Source organism: Solanum dulcamara, chromosome 5 (genome assembly GCF_947179165.1).
Source record: "Solanum dulcamara chromosome 5, daSolDulc1.2, whole genome shotgun sequence".
Lineage (NCBI taxonomy): Eukaryota > Viridiplantae > Streptophyta > Magnoliopsida > Solanales > Solanaceae > Solanum > Solanum dulcamara.
This window is the reverse complement of record NC_077241.1, coordinates 19,798,330-19,817,710: the sequence shown is the minus strand read 5'-3', so window position 1 is coordinate 19,817,710 and position 19,381 is coordinate 19,798,330. Positions and strand designations below refer to the sequence as shown.

At 34.1% G+C, this 19,381-nt stretch overlaps 2 long non-coding RNA genes across 3 annotated transcripts; both read left to right on the top strand.

Annotated features, from left to right (window-relative positions):
* The first annotated feature begins 379 nt into the window (after nt 1-379).
* LOC129889078 (uncharacterized) lies at nt 380-4,434 on the top strand. Its single transcript, XR_008766795.1, has 3 exons — nt 380-835; nt 4,047-4,113; nt 4,216-4,434. It is a non-coding gene; the product is annotated as an uncharacterized LOC129889078 (long non-coding RNA).
* A 5,825-nt stretch (nt 4,435-10,259) lies between these two features.
* On the top strand, nt 10,260-15,409 carry LOC129890827 (uncharacterized). Of its 2 annotated transcripts, none has more exons than XR_008767039.1 (5): nt 10,260-10,348; nt 10,508-10,603; nt 11,967-12,165; nt 13,890-13,961; nt 15,000-15,409. It is a non-coding gene; the product is annotated as an uncharacterized LOC129890827 (long non-coding RNA). The 2 variants fall into 2 exon arrangements; XR_008767040.1 differs by having other exon boundaries at nt 10,333-10,409.
* The last annotated feature ends 3,972 nt before the right edge of the window (nt 15,410-19,381 follow it).

Sequence of the window (19,381 nt, the reverse complement as noted above, 5' to 3'; positions counted from 1 at the left end):
AGCCAATGTAGGCATCAAACAATCTTTTAGATTATCAACAAGTAAGGTGGATCTCTAAGCGTCATGTACAACAATTTTTATGTCACATCAAAGTATAAGTTTGCTAATAAATAGTGATACATTCCTTAAGTCACCACCATGACTTGGTAAGCAACCATGATGCTATTTACCTGAAGGTAAAACTACAACTTTAATTTTTTAGCTCTGCATATATAGTGACAACATATAGTGGCGACCCCTGTAGTTGTTACAAAATTTATATATTTAGTGGCGACTTACTATGTTTCTACAGAAGGTTAATCATTAGGAGTGACTTTAAATAGGTCGCCTCTGATTTGTGCTGCTAAATACTGAAAAATTCATTCCCGCTAAGGTGAAATTTTGGCTCCATATTATTTGGGGCGACTTTCAAAATATTGCTGGCATATGTCTATTTGGAGCGACTGGGTCGCTGCTACAATTCTCTTTGGAAAAAACACAAGGCACAATACAGTCTCTCTCTTCATTGTTCCTCTTTGCTGCTCTAAATCCCCAAATTCAAAATCCATGTCCCTTTTTTGCTGATCTTTGCTGCTCAAGTTCCCTTCGTCATTGCTGATCTTTTCTACTCAAGTTCTTAAGTTTGCTGCTCCCTTCTCTGCTTTCAATTAGTGACCCAAAAGCTCAAATCAGATATGTGTCAAGTTCTTAATCCTTGCCTTTTTCTCTTCCGTAATAGGAAAGAAAGTTGGGATTTATTTTTGATTTGCCAAACGCAACAAGTATTAAGGGAAAAAAATAAGTTAGGGTTTTTTTGGTAATGATTCCATGAGAAATTTTTCAACATCCATTTTGGGTAGGTTGATTTGTTCTCCTTTTACATTTCAAAATTTAAACTTGAGCTTCTAGTTTTATCATCTGAGGTGTCTGCTTTTCTCGTGTCTTAAGCTTGTTTCTAGTATAATAATCTTTTCTCATTCACAATATGATAGTTCTGCAAATTTTACTATTCATTTTTAGGTTATGAAAAATGATGAAGTCTAGGTGCAACAAAAATGATTATTAGGTGCTCTTTAAGCCTTTGTGGATAAGTGTGAGCCAATTTTCACCTACATTGTTTAATGAGTTGTTAGAGTGAAATACATTTCCTGATAGGCAATGCTTGAAAAAAAGAATATTATGTGATACATTTTTTTGTCTATATAAGTGTAAGATGTGTATAAATGGGGACCATCTAAATACTGGTAAAGATAATTAAACTTCACGTATACAAATGGTGGTAAAATCTTTGACAAGTATAGAGGGAAAATAAAGAAAGAGACTTAAATCTTTGTGCGTCTTGCTCATTGTGTTTCTCTTGTTCACTTCCTGTTATCTCTTTTTTAGTCTAATGGCTTCCGATGTAACCTGCACCATTTTTGTTTTTAAAAATGCTTCGTTAGCTTAGGCTTATTTTCTTGCCTTGATAATAAATAATACCAAATTAGTCTTATTGACCAAATCACCAATTTACACCAATGTAGACATGTTCAACAACCCATATTCGAAAGAAGTATTATAGAAAGCATAATCTGCAATGAGAAGTCATTTTATCAGGTTTGAGAAGTTAGAATAGTAAATATACCTACAACGTTTACTCCCTCATTCACAGTTTAGATACTTTCAAAAGAAAACAACAACATTAGGAAAGTAAAGTTGAATTTGCTTGTTGCAACTGGGTTAGGTAATGCTATTTCAATAATAGCTAAATGTGTAAAAAAATGGAAGGTTAGTTGATAGGGTAGTAGGTCAAGGCTAGAAAAACACAGATAATGTTTTCTCTAATTCAAGCTCTAGAGATGGGGATTTTGGAGTTGGTCAAATGAATTAGATGGATTATAACTGAAAGTGAGTTAACTTAATTGAGGTTAATGAATACTCTAGGATCCATCTTATCGTCTAATCCCTGTACTCTAGGAGGAATTTGTAACGATTCATTATGAAATTCTACATTTCAGTATTCAAGAAAATAGAAAGGTTATGTGAAAGAAATTTTTAATCATGCATCTAATCTGAAGAAAAATAAAGTGTTACTTCATGTTACACTCATAAAAGAGTAAAGTAGGTATTCTTCTCGAATGACAGTGGCTTTCAACATGACAGTAGTCATCTTCTACTTGTTGAAAAATACATGTAGAATCCTTATTAACTTTTCAGAGATTTCACATTTATATTTTGATATTTCATCTCTAATTTCGCTGATCCGCCTGAATATCTATAGAAAATTAAAGAACTTAGTACAAAAAAGTCATCCAAAGCTTATTTGGTTTGTTATTGAGGATTCGGTATTTGACAAGACACTCAACTATTTATTTTTTGGGGTAAGTTGAAAGTTTCTTTTTGAATAACTCTCAACTATTTTGTATTCTTATATGATTTATGTTCTTGAAGTCAACTATGTATTATGTTTAGACTTTATTTGTTTGTCATGATATGAAGAACACAATTGCTGATGCAATTCTTCACTATAAAAGATCACTTGTCAAGTCAACAGAGCCTGATATTAATGAACTAAATAAATGTTGTTTCCATCAAGCAAGATAAATCTTTGGTAGCTGCTAGCTAATTGAAGCTTTGGATAAACCAAATCAGTAAGTTGCAAGGCTTTTTGATAAGCATTATACAAAGTCTTTTCATAGCATGGAAGGCTTGATTGTGCAGTCACTATTCTAACTACAGTACTGATGAAGACCGATTGTCTCATCGACTTGGGATTGTTGAGTTGGAAGACTAGAAAACCTAGTAAATCTTTTTTGGAAGTAAGGAATTAAAGGTAACATAATAACTAGTTTTTTGATGTCAGGAAATATAGTGTGGTATATTGAAAGAAATAATCACTATCTTTAAGTTTGTCCAATACTTTGAGAAATACATAATTTAAAGGCATAAAAATTGCATAACTATTTGGTAGGATGTTAGTTTACTCTTTGAAGAAAGATTTCTTAATCTCTTGGCTTAATGCAGGCTGTTAGTGGGAGAAACAAAAGAAATTTGGGCAGGCAAATAACTAAACACACAGATTATTTTTGGAGACATTGACTTGTTGTTTTTCATGCCAACTGTGTCATGTCAACTCTATTGAATGTGACCCGCACTGTCTTCTGAATTAAGTTGAAGAGTTTTTGATTATAGTAGTGTATAGTGTATCTTGTTAAAAATAAATTATGCATCATGGAATTGCATTGCCATAACTCTCCTGTGCTATAAGATAACATGCTCTCCACCTTTATTCTCCCTTGTTCCATAAATAACTTTCGATAATTCAATCTCCAATGGTGAATCAAAATAGCATGAATCCAAGACTTTACACCAACTTAACCAAATCGCAGAAACCCCAACTCACAAGTTGAAGAGAAAAGGAGTGGAATTTGATTTGTTGAAGGAGATTGATGTTCTTAAATGGGCTAAGAGTTTGAGGGTTGAAGTTAAGGTTATTCGAAAATGGTCAGCTTAAGACTTTGTGTCTCTTCTTTTCTTCTATGTTTCTTATCTGGTACTTCACTTTAACGAGGACCATTTTGTGTGGTTGAAACTTACATGGTTTAAATTGCAACAAAATGGTGTAAGGTTGGTTGTATCTTTTCTTTTATGCTATACAACTGAAAAGCCCAATAACTGTGGAAGAGATGAAAGGAAAATAATATTCTATTTTTGGCTATTTTTTTGTATTTTTACAGTTAACAAAATATTATTTGGCAGAGAATTCTTAATTTTTTCAGCTAAAGTTGGTACCTTTGGTACTTAGGAAGAACAAGTTCAGTTTAGGGGTACCAAAAGAACTCAGTTCCTATTATTAATTGAAGAAACTGAACATTTCTTTCAATGAGCTTGTTCGACCATTTTCACCAATAATTTTATCACTGTCATCAGCTATTTGGATATTTCTTACAAACCAATTGAGAAGCTTCCAAAGAATGTGTCATATAGTCAAGACTTTTCTTTTGTGAATCTCTCGTCAAATTACTTGACCGTGGAGTTGCCTGCTTGCTTGCACCTAGATCTGATTCCAAGATTGTATTGTTTTCTAGGAATTGTTTATGGAATAAAGAGCAATGACAACATCCTTATTCATTTTGCCACAATGAAGCTTTGGCGGTAAGTATGGATCCTCTTCAGGGAAGTTTAAAAATTTCATTACATTATTTGCATCAGATTATAAAAATTGTCAATTGATTCTGTGTTTTTTTTTAATAACAGGGACAAAGTTTGTGAATAATGGGTCGACCAAGGAAGAGCTTGAAGGCGTGTAATGAAAGTTTTTTTCCATCATATCTAAATATGCATACATTGTCACTTATGTACTATGTATTAGACTTTCTAGTAATGAAAGTACTTATAATATTCAGCTTGAGAATACTTTTGCCATTTGTAAATACAATTGGATGTTGTTAATAACTATATATTAATTTTAGAGTATTCAATTGCGTTGAAAATTTACTATTATTTTAGTCATTGCATGGTGTTTGAATAATTATGATTTAGTGGTGACAAATTTAATAGTTTTTGTAGCAACTATTCTGGTTGCTAAAAGCTGTTCTTCAGTAATACGAGTTTTTGTAACAACTATTGTTGCTGCAAAAGGTGTTATTTTAGGAACAAGGTGATATACTTGCCATAGATGGCACAGTAGTTTTTGTGGCGACATCTTTCATTACTAAAAGTCCTTTTCACTAGCGACATGGAAGTTGCTGCTGATAAGATTTGTTTTTTTTGTGGCGACTATGGCGCCACTAAATCCTTCATTTTAGTAGCGACTTAACCAAAATTTGTGTTGTAAAAAAAAAAAAATTGTGGTGTGCAATATGACTTATTGTGGCAGAGAGTGTCTCCGCAAATAAGAGTTAATAGTGGCGACTCTCATTTGTCGTCACAAATAACCTTTAGTTATGGAAGTACTAGCCACCACCCAATTTTCGCTGCTATAGTCGTTTAGTGGCGACTTTTGGGGTTTCATCGCGACATTTATCGCTACAATAAGTCACATTTTTTGTAGACGTGTCAAGATACGCCAAAGGCCCACAGGCGAGCTATGTAGTTATAAGGGTTGCAATCACATCATTTATATGCCAAACTAATTAATATGCTGTCAGTATCAATAAGAAATGTTACACAACTAATTACAAAACCCTTAATACATTGGCAAGGCAACATGCTATCAATAGAAACTAGGCAATGATAATCTATGTGGAAAGATTATTACGGTGATTTTAATATGAGGCAACAACGAACCAAGACTACTCTTATACACCCACCTACTTCGAGTCGCTCAACTATCATTACAACCTTATATTGTATTTACATAGCTATCAAAGTTCACCTTGTTTTACTCTTATTACTACTTCTAATCTTTATTTAAGAATTGTTTACACACTTGCATGTTATGAATTACGTAATGCCAACACATTATCACCACCACCAACAAGCCCTTACACTGAACACTAATGAATAGAACACTCTCCTTCTAAATCAGTATTATTATGCAAGACTGATCTATTAAGACGAGATGCCAAACTTATATTTCACCCAAAATAATGAAACTTCATCAAACATTTTTACAGTGCAAAGGTCCTCTAAAGGGTTCATGCGTGATCCTTGTCATTTAGCAGGCATATGTTAGCAGCTCAAAATTAAATGGAGATTAGTATGATCATCTTTATATTTGGTTAAATCTTCCTCCACTTTGAAATTACCGTGAATATAAGCAGCACATAATGAAGTACATAAGTACTAAAATATTGGTAGCATAGAATTGATAATTTAATTGCCAAAATAACTCCCGAAGAAACACCTCTAGTCACGTTCGAAGAAACAACATATGAGTTGCACCAAACCCCAATATGAGATGTCTACGAGTAGTTTTCTATAGCACATTGGACTAGAAAATTTCAAGAACTCAAAGAATCATGCCAAATTAAAGAAGGAAAAAAATATCCTTTACATACCTCGAATCCAAATTTGAATAACTTAACATAGATAATCAATTTGGTTTGGAAATCAAATAGATCATAAATTACTATATCCTCCATCAACGTATATGTACATACATATAGTAACACTTGAAAACTTCACTTTGTAAAGAAACAAAAGAAATGGATGAAAAGTAATATTTATGCATTTTAAAGATGCCGTTTTTAGTAAAGAAAATTGTGGCAGAAGTTGATAAATATAGATATAGACGCCGTTTGAATTGGCTTATAAGCTACTTTCAGCTTTTTTTTGAGTGTTTGACTGATCAACTTAAAGTCATTTTGTGCTTAAAATAAGTCTCAATAAATAGTTGGGTTTATTTGGATGAATTTATTTTAAACAGTTTATAAGTTAAAAATAGTTTATAAGTCAAAAAAAAAATTGGCCTACACCTATATTTTTTTTAACTTATAAGCAGTTTTTAACTTATAAGCTGTTTAAAAATAAGTCAATCCAAACAGGCTAATAATCACTCGATATGCCACCTATCACTTATATTTAACAATGGATTTCTGGACGACGAAAAGGGTACTTTAGTCATTTACCTTTTCACAATCCTTTCTAACATTCTTCACCTGTTGCCTTTCCTCGGCTCCCACGTGTTCAGGACCCACGTGGTTTCCTTCACGCTTCAGACTTACCACCTACCACTGCAAAACCCTCACATTTACCTCTTTCTTTCTTTTTCTTTGCTTGCCATTTTTTGTACCGTTGGTTTTACTTCGTCTTGCTTTTTTTAAAAAAGAATTTACCTACGTTCCATAATGAAAAAGTCTAATTACTATACATTTTTTATCATACCAAAATTATTCGATTTTCCTTTTTTTTCAGTTTTGCTGATACATTAATTATGTAACTGATACATCAACTTTAGCTGTAGAATAGTTAATGCAGATCATCTATTTATGGATAGTATCTTAATATAAGGTATGATTAGTTCTATAAATTAATTACTGATCTAATTAATAAGATTAATTGGTTAAAAAAAGCAACGGTTGTGTACATGAAGATTCAAGCCAAAAAATAGAGCATCAATTCAAACCAAAGTCGATTTCAAATTTTTTTCAGTTTTGCTGATACATTAGTTATGTATCTGATACATCATCTTTAACTGTAGAATAGTTAATGCATATCAGCTATTTATGGATAGTATCTTAATATAAGGTATGATTGGTTCTTTAAATGAATTACTGATCTAATTAATGAGATTAATTTATTAAAAAAAGCAACGGTTATGTTCATGAAGATTCAAGCCAAAAAATAGAGCATCGTTTCGAATGAAAAAAATAAAGCATCAATTCAAACCAAAGTCGATTTCAATTTTTTTTTCAATTTTGCTGATACATAAGTTATGTATCTGATACATCAACTTTAACTGTAGAATAGTTAATGCACATCAGCTATTTATGGATAGTAGATTGAGATAAGGTATGATTGATTCTTTAAATGAATTACTGATCTAATTAATGGATTAATTGGTTAAAAAAAGCAAAAGTTATGTACATGAAGATTCAAGCCAAAAAAATAGAGCATCGTCTCCAATGGAAAAAAATAGAGCATCAATTCAAATCAAAGTCGATTTCAAAATTTTTTCAGTTTTGTTGATACATTAGTTATGTATCTGATACATCAACTTTAGCTGTAGAATAGTTAATGCACATCAGCTATTTATGGATAGTAGATTGAGATAAGGTATGATTGACTCTTTAAATCAATTACTGATCTAATTAATGTGATTAATTGGTTTTAAAAGGCAACAGTTATGTACATGAAGTTTCAAGCCAAAAAATAGAGCATCAATTATGTATTGCAGATTTTTGATACATCAGTTATGTATAAACTGTGTTAATTAGAGACTGATACATCAATTTTGATACATCAAATCTGTAGTTGATACATCAGTTGTGATACATATGTGTGAAGTTTATTTCCTGCAGTTTTTTAATACATTAGTTAGGTATAACCTGTGCTAATTAAATACTAATACATCAGTTCTGTAGTTGATACATAAGTTCTGATATATAGATGTGAATTTTATTTTCTGCGGGTTTTTGATACATCATTATGTATAAACTGTGCTAATTAAATACTGATACATCAATTCTGATACATCAGATCTGTAGTTGATACATCAGTTATGATACATATGTGTGAAATTTATTTCCTGCAATTTTTTGATACATCAATTAGGTATAACATGTGCTAATTAAATACTGATACATCAGTTCTGTAGTTGATACATACGTTCTGATACATATATGTGAAATTTATTTCCTGCGGGTTGTTGATTCATCAGTTAGGTATAATATGTGCTATTAAATACTAATACATCAGTTATGATACATCAGTTCTACAGTTGATACATAAGTTCTAATACATATATGTGAAGTTTATTTCCTACAGATTGTTGATTAATCAGTTAGGTATAACATGTTCTAATTATATACTGATACATCAGTATAGATACATTAGTTGTGTAGTTGATACATAAGTACTGATACATATATGTGAAGTTTAATTATTACATATATGTGATACAAAAGTATATGTATCAGATTCATTAAAAATGGTAAATGTTATTGTGATACATAAGCAAGATGCCCCGGACAGTCAAGTTTGATACATTAGAATTATGATACATAAACTTTGATTTTATAATCAAGTTTGACAGATGAGAAAAACATACAAATCTTTTCAATTGATATATGGAAAGATTATTACGTTTCAGTTGCTTACTGATTCTGATACATTATAGTTAATATATCAAATACATTAAAACAGCAGATACATCTAAAATGTTTACTATTACAAAAAAATGGTTATAATCTTCTTGATGACGTACTTCATTCTCTGCATTGACATAAAAAATGATTAAATACAACTTGAACTTTATACATAAATATGATGTATCAGACGCATTAAAATATTTGATACATGAGAATCTGATACATACAGAAAATGTATCAGAAGCAGTAAGGCTTCATAAATTATAATCTGATACATAAATGTAGATGCATCAGAAGTAGTAAATATCCAGAAAAAACGACATTTTAAAAAAAATACTATGTATTCGAAGCGTTAACGCTTGATACATGACAATCTGATACATAAACAATATGTATCAGAATTAAAAAATCTTCATAAAAATGGCATTAAAAAAAACTTAATTGAACTCATACATTTGGAAGATTGGGTGTGTTGTAACCCTTTCAATCTTGTTGTCTAGTTCTTTGGGTGCATGTTTAACTGGATCTTTCGACTTCAATCTCTCACGTAGCTTATCCATCACTATTGGATCGTTACGATGTTTGGATGTAACCTTGTCGTAACCTTCCCAAGATGAATCAGAACCAGGTGAAACAAGAATTCCTTGATTTTTATTCAACTGTGTGAGACCATTAACGGATTTCATATGTATCATTGAAGATATGAGTTAAAAAAACAGAAAGATTTCCAGAAGAAAGCAAATGATACCAATTTTAGAAGATTTTTCAAAGATTTACAGAAGAAATCAAACGATACAAATTTTAGGACAAATCAGATTGAATGAGGATGAAGTGAGATTCCATACAAGGAAAAACTTAAATATACCTTAGTTAGAACCTTGAAATTGAGTAACAAATGTACTCAGAAATGTAAAATCTCAAAAACTGATGAAGAGGAGCGAATTTAGGCGAGGATTTAGGGAGGAAGAGTGATGTATCAGTGAGGGAGAGAGAGTTGAAGGAAAAAGAGGGATTTTGGATATTTTTTGATATAATAGAAAATACAAGTAAATATGGTATTAGAATATGTGTAAAAGGGTAATTTTTTCTTTTTTTTTCCTCTTTCTAAGAGCCCATTTGGACGGGCTTATAAGTTGGTTTGTTCTAAGAGCCCATTTGGATGGGCAAACCAACTTATAAGTCCTTTTTAGCTTATTGTATTGTTTGCCTAATGCTAACTTTAAGCCATAAAGTTCTTAAAGTCAGCCAAAAATAAAAAGGTAGGATTCCTAATTTTTTTTTAAGTACTTAAAGTCATTTTTTTTGATCATAGAAATTACTTTTATATCCCTTATATTTTAACTAAATTTCCAAACTATCCTTTTTATTCTTTTAATCCTAAAATTCACATTATTTTCCTCATTCCTTTGGCATAAGTATTTTTTTCCAAACTCTCAACTGCTTATTTATAAAAATAACGTTCACGTTAAATAAATTTCTAAAATTATTTCATACATAAAAGTTGTTTTTTTAGCCCATCCGCTCTAAATTTTACTGATATTCCCCTTATGTGGAAGAGCATTACACCCAAATTTTTGACGTTGAAGAAATACGAACCACATACACGATTCAAAAAATCCGACAAATTATTTGTTAAGGTTCAATTTCTTTTTTGGGTCTGCGATACTACTATTTTCTGTGTTTTTTTACTTTCTGCTGGTGGGTTTGCTTCAAGTTGCCCCTTTCTTGCATTCCCTTCCCGTAGTAGCAGAGCTTTCTCTTAGAATTTGCTGATTTGAATCATTTTTTGCTGATAGATTTTGGTTCTAAACTTTGATATTCAAGGCATGCGGAGATTCTTTAAAGTGAAAGTTTGTTGAACGGGAGCAGGAGCACAACTTCGATTTTAACAGGTAATATTCCCACTTTAATTTAGTATCACATTATTATACTGTGAATTATTTTCGGTGTTGTACGGTTTTCTAAATTGTGGTCGCCATATATTTAGTAAAACAAGCTTTACAAAGACTGCAATGTTAAACTAAAAAGGGAGAAATGTTGGAGATTTTCACTGTCCTTTTTTGTGATCAACTTTGGTATAACACAACTTTAGCACGTACTGTATCGATGTGCCTCATGATCATATGTCAATCACTCAACTATCGGGAAGATTCCATTTTCATAGTCTCGCAATACTCTTCCACTTGAATATTCTCATGATTTATCTCAGAAAATTCCAAATCCAATGTTAAATCATGGATGTTTATATGTGAATAACCTCTCAAGTCATTATGAAAGAGTCAAGAAGGCTTGGCTGGATCCCAACTTCATTACTTGAGGAATCAGACACAAACATCAGAGAAGCAGAGGAGACAAATTTTAAAGAACAAAATCTACCTCAAAATTGCATTGCCAACAAATTCTGGATGAAATTTGTCTAATCAAGGGAGTATTAATAGTCTTGTGGTACTAATAGTGAAGACTTAGAGGTTAGCAGGCTTCCTTCTCATGGATTATTGAAATTTGGCTCAAAGTATATCTGATAGTCCTACACCGCTGTTGATGTGTAGACTGATGTAGTAAGTAATGCTCTCATCACTTTGTAGCTAGAGCGAGTAGTGTCACTGGTTTATTCAATCATACAAGATATTGAATCATGGGAATTGTCCAAATGAAAACGAGTCAGACTGTAGTTCTGCACATGCCCAGATGTTTGGATTATAATAGTTTTAACTGTATTGGAAGATGTCATCATTAAGTAGTAGAAACAAGTGCATGGTAAAATTTATCGGTCTTCACTCAAAATTTGTGGAAGATATTAGAGACAATGTCAGTAAAAGTACTCCACGTTGGTTCTTTATCAGCAAATTTCCACGTTGATCTTTGAATGATTGCATAACATCATTTCTTTCTGCCACTGTTAGCATGGTCAGGTTGCTAGCATCTCATTCACTTTGTTGTTATTCGATTTTCCAGAGCTAGAGATGAGTAAGATGTAATTGACTTTGTTTCTAACCAGGTAATAGTCAGCTTCAGTGTTTATTTTTTCGGGTTTCTTTGTGTTATCCCCTTGCCTCATCTGGCAGTGACTTATCCGTCTCCCTGATAGTAGAACATGGCTAATTTTATGATTTTAAGATACATGTATATGGTGCATCACGAATTCTTGGTATATAGGCGCCTCTATTACTTTTTTTTTGGTCAAACAATAAAAGAATTTTATTTAACCAACTCCAGAGCCTCCATTGCTAATCGCCTTCATATTGTTTATAACAGGTTGCATCATACAAGAAGATTAGAGAAGTTCACTGGAGAGCTTTCATACCCAGGTCTGCAGCTGGAAAGATTCTTAGAAAGGAGTTAAGAAACCTATTCTCTTCAAAATTATAGAGCCTCTTCATCAACTGTTGAGCTCTTGAGTTGCCTAACAAAGTTCATGCACTGGTGAAACACAGAAGAATCAGTTATGATGAAGGTATTTGTTTTGTATTTTCTTGTCATTATATATAAGAGTGAGTCCCAAGTATGTCTTCGTCGTCCAGGGGCACTTTCATACTTCAGTAAATAATTTTTTTTACCTTCACGTATTAGAATCTTTGGTGCTAGACGCGTGTCCCATTTATCTTACCCACTTTGCCGACTTTCTACCTTCTTCAAGCTCTCAATCTCTCTGGTTTACTTCTCCTGCTCCATTGATTCCTATTCTCTTCTTTTTCTCTTTGTTATTGGTTGTTTGATGATTCTTCTTTGCATCATGGAATGGAAGTGTTGCATGAGGTGAACATCATGCTTCCATCTCTCTCAGTTGTGGTAATATTTTCCTCCAATTAATATGCTTTTACTCTACTTGTTTGTGGATAAATTTTCCATGAGTAACGGTGTGTTACATATCTACAAATTGATATCCCAATTAGTCATTTTAGATAACTATTATTTGACACTATTTCTGCTTAATTTTCTAATGAACTTATGCTTCAGAAAACCACTGACCGAAATTTCCTAATGGCGTTTTGTCAGTATTATCTTTTGGTACAAACTAATTACTACATAATTAGTCCCGTCTTAGGAAAAATCTGAAGTCAAAGTTCTTTTGCTAACCGTTGGTATGTGTCAACTTCTGGTATTTACTGATTCCTCAAGCCTAGGTAATCCTTGAACCACCCTCCCTGAACCTTATTTGTGGGATCACACGGGGTACGTCGTTGTTGTTTCATGAGTTAATCCTTCATTCTTCGACAGAAAATTTGCTTTACGAGCTCTATTATGTCTTAATTCATTCCTACCTTACTAGCTCTATTATGTCTCGGATGACAGGGGGGTCACTTGGTAAATTTAGTGGTTTCAGAAGACCACTTGCCTACAAGAAATCATTAGAAATCTTCGTGAATAGGTAATTACCAATACATTATCTCCTATTCGATAGCAGCAATTAGAATTGGAGAAAACTTCAAGTTTGAAGATTTATGCCTACGATTTGGACAAGAAGTTCTCCAATAAATGCTAATGATAGGATATGCAGTAAATTTTCACCGTTGTTACCTTTTACTGACATGAGTAGTTGAATTGGATGATTCTGTTCATCAAATCTTAAGCTTCAGATGGACACATGTATTGCATCTTGCATCTATTAATTTGATATAAACACTGGATGCTATAAAATTTTAATAAGATGTTGGTTGTCTTATAAGTTCCAATGAGATCAACATATTTGATGGTATCCACTTTCCAATTTGGAAGTACAAGTTGCAAAAGGTGCAGCTCACAAGATTGTTTTCCCAGCTTCTTAGAGACATGATTAGTAGTATGGTGATGTTTGTTATGAGTCTCTGTTTCCTCTTTTTGGCTAGCTTCTCAGACTTTGTGAAGAAATAACATGTCTTTAACACGCCTTAACAAGATGTGACCAATTTATGTAGTTAACTTGTCAATTCAGTAGGTTGGATGTTTGTATTTGTTTCACTCTTTAGTTACTCTTGAGAGTTATTATATAGTTTTGGTGTCCCTTAATTTATTCTTTGTGGTATTGTACTGGAGAATGATTTATTTGCTGCATGTAAACTGCAAAATTTTCCTAGTAACTCTACCACTGTAATATTATCAGCTAATTTTTTTACCTGATTCATTTGATACTCAAATAAGATGGGTAATGAGAATGAGATATCAAGATGACTAAAATTTCAGAATTCTCTCTTTTTGCAGGACTATAATGAAGATGGAGAGCTTTCATTGACCAAGTTCTCTTATTTGGTTCATACACTAGCATCTAAAAAGGTTCTCATCTGGAGATCATCTCAACTACACTTATAGTTCTTATTAACTCTTCCGTGCCTCATATTTTTGGATTTAGGTTTCCCGCTCAGACTCCTTGCTTATTTATCTTGATAAGAATTTTCAGGTAGAGAGAAGCTCGGTCGTCTAGCAATTATTCCACCAGAGTACTATGAAAATCTGTTACATCATCGTCTCATCACTTTCATTTTGTCTTCCTGTTCTAATTTTGAGTCATCAAAACTATGAAGATTACACATTTTTGTAATTTTGTTTATCCTTGAAGAGAGCAGCATGTTTTTAGTCCTTATCGAGACTCAGAGAGAGATACTAGGAAATTCTGTTGCACAATTTAGGTACCTAACCTCTTATTACTTTCACTTCCAAAGTCAGTCGTTTGCAAGTCACAATTTCGCAAAGAGGACTCTCTTGTGCTTCCAATTCTATGTTGCTCGGACTCTTCAAAAGTGTCAGCCGGTGCGTGTCGGATTCTCCAAAAATAGTGTATTTTTGGAGAATCCGACACGGGTGCGGCATCAAAAGTGAAGAGTCCGTGCAACTTAGGCTTCCATTACTTATTATTGTACTTCTAGCTCAATCCAACTCAGATTGTGAGAAGTGGGTCAACACCAACTGCAAAACACTGAATACTTTCATGCAATAAAAAAAATAACATTTTGTTGATTTGCTGAATCTGTTCTCCTGAAATGTGACTGTTCTTCCTGTAAAAGCTCCCCTAGGTTCTTGCAATGATGGTTAATGATTCAAGGATCATCAAGTGTATTTTTCGTGCATCAATTTTTTTACTTCATTGTTATTTGCTTAACCAAGATCTAAATACTCTTTGTGATACTTTGTCATACCATTATACAACCTTTCCTCTGTGATGTTTTTTTCATATAGCTTTTTTTTTATAGTTGCTACCGTTTGGCAACCTATTATCTGATGCAAAGTATGGTTAATAATTGTTTCTGTTGCTGCACCCTCCCTCTGTTCTTCGAGTATATTCTGATCTTGATGTTTCCCTGTTCCATTTGTTAGGTGTATTACGCTGCTTCCGGTTCGGGCTTCAAAAACCACCGTCAATTTCAAGACTGAATAAAGAATCTGGGGATTTCATTAACTTAATGGCCTGGATCACACACCAAAGATGATGTGAAGCAATTGCTACTTCATCTTCAGGGCAGATGATGTTATAATTTGACAATTAGCCACACACCAAAAATGATGTGAAGCAATTGCTACTTCGCTTGAGGACAGATGATAAATATTGTTATAATTTAAGAATGAAACACTGCATACATAATGTGATGTAAATGTTTGGAGTGTTCCATTTCCAAAGTTCACTCAGTTGTCTATGTTTGCACTTTGTATGTTCAAAGTAGTAGCTGATTTAATAGAGAAACAAAAAAGGCATTCGGCACCTGTGCGGAGCACGGGCACACCCAGGGGCGGACCACATGATGTCCAGGGGTTCATCCGAAACCCCTTCGTTAAAAAATTACATTATATATATAAGATAAATTTTTTAATTTATGAGTATATATTTAACATTGAACCACCTGAGCATAACCCAAGGGACTAGCTCAGTGGCAAGGGGAGTTCAATATTTCGCCTTATAGCTTGTCTTAGCTCGCGGTTCGAATCTGAATAAGCACATTTTTTTTCCTGATTTTAGGTAATAAAATGCTGAAACCCCTTTATAAAATTCCTGGTTCCGCCACTGGGCACACCATCTAGTCATATGTATATGCTGCACTTCAACATTAAATTACACGTGGTGGTCTCACTTTCTTATTTATCCTTATCCCATTAAATATGTACAGATTCATGGTAAAATACATATAACTTTTTAAGTATATCACAATTAATAGAATATTATTTTAAATAAAGTCTACATCATATAATAATAATTTCTCGACATAACTAGATTTACTATCTCCATTATAAAAAAGGTCAATAAATCATAACACTCTTGTAAAAATAAATATAGATGCAAATATATCGTAAATTAAGGAATATCTCATAAATATTTGCGGCATTTTAGAAAAAAAACTAAAAATATGCTCTATCAAATTTAAATTTAAAATAGATATTCTCAAATACGAGGTGTGTCCCAAAAAAATTCACAAATTTAGGTTTGCATGACTTTGCCACCAGGACAAAGGACAATCATAAAAGCTCGGGGTGTTACAGTGGGTATCCCTGTGTGCGAATACTATGACCGTTGCACGATAATGAAGAAGTTTATGAATGCGACATTAATCAAGGATCTGGACCACCCGCTCTATAAGACCAAGTAGGGTCGACTAGTCGTACCGGTACCTATGACTACGGGTCCACTTCCTCCTACACTATCCTTGTAGGGAGCGTCTACAGTTCCTCTGATTGAGGAGACAATAGAGCATCCCGAGGGCGACACCAGGCCTACTCCTTCCACACCCACAACCATAGGTGTCATCGTTATACCATTTTCCTTCCTTGAGAGATTGGTGCAGGTGCAGCGACAGACACGGGCCCTAGTTGATAAGGTTATTGAGCAGCTACCAAGGGTAGTCCAAGCTCAAATGCAATAGGAAGCGGCCCAACTTTGCTTCGAGTTCAGGCAGGAAATCTCTCTAGTGCAGGGTCGTGTGGATGGCCTTGAGGCCCACCTTATAGAGTGGAGCAATAGGTTGAGTGCTGAGGAGTCTTAGTCCATGCCGGCACAGTTGGATGCCTTGCATTAGTTCTTGGATAGGTTACAAGAAAAGTCTGCCACTATTTCCCCTATTATTGCTACAGATGCCCTGATGTAGCTGTTATCTGCACCTCCCAAGCCTGTTCGATTAGATGATGTGTGGGGCTCTGTTTTGGCATCCAAGCTTGATAAAAAGGGCAAGGTCAAGGGTAAGAAGCATAGAGATAGACAACTCCTTCGATGATGCAGTAAAAGAGAAGAGGGTTGAGGAAAAGCACGCTCAAAAAGCTTTGCATGCTTCTCAAAGGGAAGCTAAGGAAAGAGCAGAGCTACAGAGGCAGTAGCTTGAGGCTGCACAGGTTGGAGCGTTGGCTAGTGGAGTCGCTCCTCCTGAGGCTGCTAAGACCCCAGTTCAATATGTTACTCCTAGTGAGGTGCCTTCTAGTCCTACTATGGGCGATGACCTTTCGAGTGAGCCTACCTTTTTGAGTGCACCGACCACCCTGGTGCCATGATAGAGCTGACTGATACCTAGGGCAACGCAGGTATGATCACCTCCCTTGTATTTACTTTTGAGTATTCTTATGTACATTGAGGACAATTCACAGCTTTTTGATGGGGGTGGGGTATCTTGACCGCTTGGGAGTTTGTTGTCATGTTTCTTTTCTCTCAAGCGTAATATCTAGTAGAACTTACATGTTTAGGTTGTTTTTGTTTAAATACAAGAGTCTATAGAAGTATATAGTAGCTTGTGACAATGAACGCTTTGAATTGAACAGAAATGGCTCCCAATTGAATTTTTTTTGAAATGCTATGTGATTGTGTCTGAACTGTGAAAACTGACTTGTTAGAATCTTTATAGGAAATTGTATAAATTGATTTGTCAATCAAATGCTAGGTAGAACGTGACCGTGTTGATTGGTGTTGAATAGTGTAACATATGTGGCATGTGTTTGAGCTAAACTACCTAGTTCGAACAATGCATCTGTAAGCTAAAACTTGCCTGGTAAGTCTCACTGAAATAATTGGATAGCTTGATTAAGATAGGATCATGGGCCATTACTGAAAATGAGTCACTTAACCTAAAAATGACCAACCAAATGAAATTGTACCCTTTGAACCAAAGGTTTGAGCCTGAAAAAGACATTTCTTTGAAATAGCATAATCACCTTTTCTGTCTGACTGTAGACCTTTATCTTGACTCTAGTCCCTCCTAGGACAATGTGCACTTCAACTCAGGCTAAAAGCCTAAGTTTAGGGTGGCTACTATAGAGAGAAGCGGAAGGCTGGGGTATGAAAAGAATTGTGTGACGAGAGGAAAAAGAAAAGCATTGGGGTGTGGCTGCTAAGAAAATAAAAGAACAAGTGTAAAGCATCAGAAAATTCAAATTGCAATGATAAAAACAGAAAAAGATAGAACAAAAGTGGGAACCACACCCGAGCATAAATAAAAAAAGAAAAAGGGGATGGACTAGTTTGGGATAGAAAAAGAAGTAGATATGTCAAAGTAGCATCATAGAGGAGAAAAATAGTCACTTTAATGCTAAATGTATCCTACCTGAGCCCGAGTCTATGTTACAATCAAATAAAGTCCTAATGTGATCCTAAAAGACCTATTCGAAAGTTGAAGTGTAGAAACTAAGGGCAAGCCTATTGTCTGTACACGTGCATTGATTTACGAGTGTGAGGAGTTCATTTTAGTCTAAGTCTTGTTTATGCATATTGTGTGAGAGACTTCCTTGTGGTGAGGGAACTGTAGTCATACTGTTGAGTTGTTCTATTGACTAGTACATTGTTGTTTGCATTGGATTGGTTGACTGTGAGTAGTGTGGTATCGTAAATCGATCCTTGTGAGTTAGTTGGATTGTTAGTGCACTACATAGCTTAGTTGGTTGAAAGAGAGGTTCATGGTTTTGTGTGTTGGGCTTCTATATGTCTTCTGATAGTCGTTTGTGTTTGCGCATCGTGGTATTTTGTTTTATGCCATTGCTTTAGGAAAAACAATGGTTCTAAGTTGAAGGTGTTGATGTGTTGCGTATTTACAAAATTTTGACGCTCAAAACACTGGATTAGTGTGAGTTTCAAGCATATTTTTGTAGATATGACTATTTTTTGTTCATTTAGAGGGAAAACCTAGTCGTACATGAGTTTGAGATTGTTTGAGTTCCTAAGGAGTTTTTGTTGAAAAAAAAGCTGCAGGTGAGGACTACGAGTGCCACCATGCTCCATGGTGGTTGGCCGTTGTGCTGACATGATGAAACCTAAAGCTAAAGGAAATTTTTGTTAAGTGGAATTCCATGAGGCCCTTCATGGGCTGTGGAGTCCACCACGGGTCATGACCAAAGCTCGTGAAAGATATGCAGAAAATGATTGATATTGCCCAAGAAAAGGACCACAAATCCTATTACGGGGTGTGATGAGGACCACAAGGCGTGAAGATTGACCGTGAAGTAGTAGAGGCCCACATAGTACTAAAGCTAAGTTAGACACCACGTAGCATGACCATGGGGCGTGCATTTAAATACAGCTCGTGAAGCCTTGACGTGAACTCTGCTAACTTAAGCTTTTCTATTTTGTTTAGGAATTAGTTTTGTACTTTTGTAAATACCCAAACAAGTTTTATTTTAAGGGTACGTACTTTTACTTATTTTTGAGTATTGTGAACATTGTAAGAACATAACTTCGAGTACTTTTCAATATTCAAATGTGCAATCTAATCTTTTGTTCGTTCTTATTTCGTTCT